The sequence below is a fragment of the Crassostrea angulata genome, chromosome 7, assembly GCF_025612915.1.
Source record: "Crassostrea angulata isolate pt1a10 chromosome 7, ASM2561291v2, whole genome shotgun sequence".
Classification (NCBI taxonomy): Eukaryota; Metazoa; Mollusca; class Bivalvia; order Ostreida; family Ostreidae; genus Magallana; species Magallana angulata.
In genome coordinates, this window is record NC_069117.1 from 49,887,762 (window position 1) to 49,895,543 (window position 7,782).

Sequence of the window (7,782 nt, forward strand, 5' to 3'; positions counted from 1 at the left end):
AAAAATCTTCTTCTCACGAACCATAAGACAAGGAAAGCTGAAACTTGTGTGGAAGCATCCTCAGGTAGTGTAGATTCAAAGTTGTGAAAATCATGACCCCCGGGGGTAGGATGGGGCTACAATGTGGGGGTCAAAGTTTAACATAGGAATATATAGAGTAAATCTTTAAATATCTTCTTCTCAGAAACTAATCAGCCAGAAAGCTGAAACTTGTGTGGAAGCATCCTCAGGTAGTGTAGATTTGAAGTTGTGAAAATCATGACCCCCGGGTGGTAGGATGGGGCCACAATGGGGGGAAGGGGGGTTGAAGTTTTACATCAGAGTATATAGAGTAAATTTTTAGAAATTTTCTTCTCAAAAACTAATCTGCCAGGAAAGCTGAGATTGTGTGGAAGCATCCTCAGGTAGTGTAAATTCAAAGATGTGAAAATCATGATCTCCAGGGGTAGGGTGGGGCCACATTGGGGGGTCAAATTTTAACAAAGGAATATATAGAGTACATCTTTAAAAATCTTCTCCTCAGAAACTAATCAGTCAGGAAAGCGGAAACTTGGGTGGAAGTATTCTCATGTAGTGTAGATTCAAAGTTGTGAAAATCATGATCCCCAGGGTAAGGGTGGGGCCACAAAAGGGGTCAAATTTCAACATAGCAACATAAAGAGTAAGTCTTTAAAAATCTTTTTCTCAGAAATTATTCAGCCAGGAAAGCTGAAACTTGTATGGAAGCATCCTCAGGTAGAGTAGATTCAAAGTTGTGAAAATCATGACCCCCGAAGGTAGGGTGGGGCCACAATGGGGGGTCAAATTTTTACTTCGGAATATAAAGAGTAAATATTTAAAAATCTTCTTCTTAGAAACTAATCAGCCAGGAAAGCTGAAACTTGTGTGGAAGCATCCTCAGGTAGTGTAGATTCAAAGTTGTGAAAATCATGATCCCTGGGGGTTGGGTGCGGCCACACTGGGGGGGGGGGGTCAAAGTTTTACATATGAATATATAGAGTAAATCTTTAAAAATCTTCTTCTTAGAAACTAATCAGCCAGGAAAGCTGAAATTGTGTGGAAGCATCCTCAGGTAGTGTAGATTCAAAGTTGTGAAAAGAATGACACCCCTGGAGGTAGGGTGGGGCCACAATGGAGGGGGGGGGTCAAAGTTTTACATAGGAATATGTAGAGTAAATCTTCTTCTTCTCAGAAACTAATCAGCCAAATGATTCTTTATAATTGTTAAGACTTTGGCCCCAGGACAATTCTTTGGCCTAACAAGAAGGTTCAGAGTTTCATGTAGGTTTATATCCCATATATAAACAATTGTCAAGAATCTTTTTGAGAACTGCAATACTCAACAAGTGATATGACTATAAAATCATTCTGTTAGAAAAGGGACTAATCATTATAAACATAAGAATATCCAGGGGGAAAATATAGTTTGTATTATGACTCCATTAAGCTGATTTTATCATACGTATTGTTCCTCAGGTTAGCGATGTAGCCCATGGGCCTCTTGTTTAATATTCTCTACAATTATGAAAACATTTCAGTTGTCACCTTGGCACCAGCTCTGGGTAAGCTTGTATGTCCTGCTTTATTAATTAAATTATAAAATGGTTTAAAAGTGCAGACCCTGAATCGCAGTACTCTACCAATTTTACCTTGGCTTATTTGATAGCCTTTTGCATTATGCTTATCTCATTCATTGACTTTATGAAATGCCTAACAAATATATGATACTTCTTTTGCAACATATTTACTTGCAGAAAAAGTCATTCTAATTAATTAATTTTAAGGTCTAAGCTGATGAATGTGTTTCATTAGTGAAATTCAAATTACATTTTATTGCTATGAAACCCTTGACTTCTGATGATTCTTCCATTTCAAAAAAATGAAATAATGAAAAGTTTTTTTTAATGTTAAATTATATATTTACAGTTTCTACTTCTATTTCAATTCAATTTTCTTCTTGTTGATTTACATTTTTATTCTTGAAATGTAAAACGTGGAGAAATCCATTGATTTTGACAATTATACAATGTATTTCTGTTATGACCTTAATTGGTTTACCTTTAACAACTGTTAAATTACAGTAACAAAAATAAAGTTTGAATATAAATCAAAGTAATGACATAGATAAAGATAGATATTCTAGCAAGTTTCACATTTGATATAATAAGTATGTCATTAATTGTAATGTAATTTTAGAATTAAAAAAATAATAATAATAATTATGTAATATTGTTGGTCTGGCTTAGGGCTGATAGAAAAACATAGAACATAGTTGTGTGTATACATATGCACTGCCATTTATTTTTGATAGTAAGTAAAATCAGGCAATAAGGGGAGGTCTCCAAACAGTCATAATATTAATTACCATGCAGGCATTGAATATAAGTTAAATAAGGTGAGCAAACTGACATCCCCCAGATTAAACAAAGATGTAAACATTATCTACATGTACCAAATATACATATAACAAAATATTGTTGAACAAAAACAGCATTTCAGACACCAATAGCAACATACATGTATAATACATTGCAAAATGAATCCCAAACTACAAAAATGATGAAGGGAAAGGAAGGTGGGTTGATATTTATAAACTTGTTGACAGTTAAAATTACAAATCAAAACATCGCGCAACTAAACACCACACTCTGATTGGCTGATGTAAACAGTCAGCTAAAAACCCAAAAATACTCAAGAACTAGAATGACCATAATATTTTTAGCTCACCTGAGCTGAAAACACAAGTGAGCTATTCTGATTACATTTTGTCTGTCGTCCGTCTGTGTGTCCGTCCGTCCATCTGTCTGTAAACTTTTCACATTTTCAACATCTTCTCAAGAACCACTTGGCCAATTTCAACCAAACTTGGCATTAAACATCCTTAGCCTAAGGGCGTTCAAAGTTGTGAAAGTTAAGGACCATGCCCTTTTGCAAAGGAAGATAATAAGGAATTTATGAAAATTTTCAAGAAATTTTCAAAAATCTTCTTCTCATGAACCATAAAACCAGGAAAGCTGAAACTTGTGTGAAAGCATCCTCAGGTAGTGTAGATACAAAGTTGTGAAAATCAAGACCCCCGGGGGTAGGGTGGGGCCACAATGGGGGGTCGAAGTTTGACATATGAATATATAGGGTAAATCTTTAAAAATCTTCTTCTCAGAAACTAATCAGCCAGGAAAGCTGAAACTTGTGTGAAAGCATTATCAGGTAGTGTAGATTCAAAGTTGTGAAAATCATAACCCCCGCGGGTAGGGTGGGGCCACAATGGAGGTCGAAGTTTGACATATGAATATATAGGGTAAATCTTTAAAAATCTTCTTCTCAGAAACTAATCAGCAAGAAAAGCTGAAACTTGTGTGAAAGCATCCTCAGGTAGTGTAGATTCAAAGTTGTAAAAATCATGACCCCAGCGGATAGGGTTGGGCCACAATGGGGGATGGAAGTTTAACATATGAATATATATATAGAGTAAATCTTTAAAAATCTTCTACCAAGAAACTAATCAGCCAGGAAAGCTGAAACTTGTGTGAAAGCATCCTCAGGTAGTGTAGATTCAAAGATGTGAAAATTATGACACCCGGGGGTAGGTTGGGGCCACAATGGGGGATCAAAGTTTTACATAGGAATATATAGAGTCAATCTTTAAAAATCTTCTTCTCAGAAACTAATCAGCCAGCAAAGCTGACACTTGTGTAGAAGCATCCTCAGGTAGTGTAGATTTTAAGTTGTGAAAATCATGACCCCCGCGAGTAGGGTGGGGCCACAATGGGGGGGGGGGGTTGAAGTTTCACATATGAATATATAGAGTCAATCTTTAAAAATCTTCTTCTCAGAAACTAATCAGCCAGCAAAGCTGACACTTGTGTAGAAGCATCCTCAGGTAGTGTAGATTCAAAGTTGTGAAAATCATGACCCCTTGGGGTAGGGTGGGGCCACAATGGGGGTCGAAGTTTAACATATGAATATATATATAGAGTAAATCTTTAAAAATCTTCTTCTCGGACACTAATCAGCCAGGAAAGCTGAAACTTGTTTGAAGGCATCCTCAGGTAGTGTAGCTTCAAAGTTGTGAAAATCATGACACCCGGGGGTAGATTGGGGATACAATGGGGGGGGGGGGGGGTCGAAATTTTACATAGGAATACACAGAGTAAATCTTTAAAAATCTTCTTCTCAGAAACTAATCAGCCAGGAAAGCTGAAACTTGTGTGGAAGCATCCTTAGGAGTGTAGATTTTAAGTTGTGAAAATCATGACCCCCGTGGGTGGGTTTGGGCCACAATGGGGGATCAAAGTTTAACATAGGAATATATAGAGTAAATCTTTAAAAAAAATCTTCTTCTCAGAAACTAATCAGCCAGGAAAGCTGAAACATGTGTGAAAGCATCCTCAGGTAGTGTAGATTCAAAGTTGTGAAATTCATGACCCCTGGGGGTAGGGTGGGGCCACAATGGGGGATGGATGTTTTACATAGGAATATATAGAGTAAATCTTTAAACATTTTCTTCTCAGAAACTAATCAGCCAGGAAAGCTGAAACTTGTGTGGAAGCATCCTCAGGTAGTGTAGATTTTAAGTTGTGAAAATCATGACCCCCGTGGGTGGGTTTGGGCCACAATGGGGGATCAAAGTTTAACATAGGAATATATAGAGTAAATCTTTAAAAAAAATCTTCTTCTCAGAAACTAATCAGCCAGGAAAGCTGAAACTTGTGTGAAAGCATCCTCAGGTAGTGTAGATTCAAAGTTGTGAAAATCATGATCCCCAGGGGTAGGGTAGTTTAACAAAGGAATATATAGGGTAAATCTTTAAAAATCTTCATCTCAGAAACTAATCAGCCAAATGATTCTTTCTAATTGTTAAGACTTTGGCCCCAGGACAATTCTTTGGCCTCACAAGAAGGTTCAGAGTTTGATGTAGGTTTATATCCCACATATAAACTATTGTTAAGGATCTTTTTGAGAACTGTAATACTCAACATATGATATGACTATAAAATCATCCTGTTAGAAAAGGGACTAATGATTATAAACATAAGAATATCCAGGGGAAAATGGATTTTATTTATACAGGATCTACATGTATTATTGTACATTGTCCAGATAGTTCGTATTATGACTACATTAAGCTGATTTTATCATACCTATTGTTCCTCGGGTGAACGATGTGGCCCATGGGCCTCTTGTTACTATAGACTATTATTATTTTGGCAATGGCATAAATATAACGTCACAATTTACATAAATGCTATTATTTACAATAATGCTGTATAATTTGTAATGAATAATTATATCTGTAAAATTTAATGAACTACATGTAACAGATATACATTTTTGTATTATTGCTCTTGTGTAAAAGTTGTATGATGACATTCAAAAGTTTTATGAAAAATAATGATCTGTATTTCTGTGATTATTTTGTAAAATTTAATTAGCTACTTTTCACATTGTAATTTACTACTTCCTTTGCAATTAGCATTATATGATCCATTCTTAATGTTTCTTGTACTGTGCAATACAGTACTGACCAGACAAAACTTAACACCAGAGCAGACCCTAAAAGCTGTTCTCAGGTTTGCTCTGTGTCGGCTCTGGGTCTGATTGATGTCTGCTTTTTAGCTCACCTAAGCTGAAAGCTCAAGTGCAATTTTCTGAACACATTTTGTCTGTCATCTGTCTGTCCATCCACCCATCTGTCTGTAAACTTTTAACATTTTCAACATCATCTTCAGAACTACTGGGCCAATTTCAACCAAACTTGACACAGTGCACAGGCTAAGGAGATTCAAAGTTGTGAAAATTAAGAACTACATCCTTTTTCAAGGGCAGTTAATGAGGAATTATTGAAAATTTTTGAGAATTTTTTTAAAATCTTCTCAAAAACGATTTGGGCAGGAATGTTGAACTTATATGTAAGCATCCTCAAGTAGTGTAGATTCAAAATTTTGAAAATTATGACCCCGGGGGTAGGATGGGGCCAATATGGGGGTCGTATTTTTAAATAGGAAGATATTAAAAAAAAAATTAATCTTTTCCTTAGACCCATACTTGCCAGAAAAACTGTAACTTGTTCAAAAGCATCCTCATGTATTAAGATTCAAGTCCAATATATGATTCCTATAGGGGTAGAATTTAGTGCTAATAAAGGGGGGATGGAGAGAGTCTAGGGGTGAAAAATTGACATAGAAAAAAATAAAGAAAAATCTTTAAAAATCTTCAGGAAAACATTCAGCCAAAAAGCTGAAAATAGTGTGAAAGCATAGGTTGTGCAGATTAAAGTTTGATCATTATTTCTTGAAGAAAAGGGGGGGGGGGGGTACTGTAATGCTGATATGACTGGTTATAGTTGCTCAGGTGAGCAATGTGGTCCCCAGGCCTCTTGTTGCAAGTTACGATGAACTTTACATAATTATTTTTTATATGGTGTTAATTGTCTTTGTATTTTTTTAAGCTGTCTTTACAACTTCAGAAATGAAAAATTCATAATAGCACATGCATGGAGTCCTTTGGTTATGCAAGAATATACTGAAGTTATGTATGTAACCTTACTTAGCATACTAAAGTGTGCTGATTAGCTCAACTGTTGTATAATAAATTTTTTTCTTTTGCAGAAAATGAGTCTTCTAATGATAACGTTGGAGCTATTGTTGGTCCAGTTATTGCAGTTACAGTTACTGGTGGGGTGGTGATAATTGTCTTCATTTATGTAAAGAGTAAGTCATGCTTTGCTTATCTGAAGTAACTTTTTATATCACCTGAGTCACGTCTCTGGTGACCTTTTGCAATTGGTTTTCGTCCGTCGTCATGCGTCGTCTTTTAACAAGATTTAAGTCTTTCCACTTTTCAGGATGAAAGACTGTTTGTATTTCTTATGGGTTTTTTCTTCTCTTTTTTCCACGGCCAGCTTTTTTATTTCTAAAGATACTAGATGATTACCGCCACAAGTGTGGGAATTAACTCTTTACACGTTATTATGATCGATTATAATGCTTATATGTTGAACCATTTTTTTGTCATTTTTCCTTATCTTATTCTTTAGAATTGAAATAAATGTTACGAAATTTATTTCTCACATCCCAATACACATTCCCTGTTGCAATAAAGGTCCATATACACCATATCAAGAAGTGAATTTCCGTTTAATACATCGTATGATGATCATTCGCTGTGTACTAAGATATTTTATTATTCATGTATTCTTTGTTTACAATTACCAAGTCAATGTGGAAAATATCGGCGTGAAATTATCCCGAGTTTCCTCGAGGATTCATTTGGTCTTATTTATATTTCCATGCATCATTAAAACCCTTTCGTTTCATTAATTCCTCAATCACAACTCCCTCTATTGCCTTTCGATAATACATATCGTCAAAACGCCGTTATTCACGTGTTTCAGTTCTCCCATCTTGTTTACTGCTTTCCCCATAACGGCGGGTTTGTATAGCATGCGGTATGACGTCATAACGGCCGAGCCCGATGCCTTAAATAACGAGCTCAGCTGTTTGCACGGCAGTTGGTTTGATCTGCCACGGCAGATGAGACGGTCGAGTCCACATCTGGACAACATCCACACATTGGAAATGACCATGGAAATATCCCGTTGGGTAAATGCTGAATAATTTAGCAGTGGGAGCTGATGCAATAACCTTCTTTTATTAATCAATTTATTATATTTAAGTATATAGGCTACAGGGAAAAGATTGTATAGGAACGGGACTCCCGCACGGTTAAGCGGGATATTTAGAGCTATATTTATTAAGGGTTTTGGCTATTTGTAATATTTGT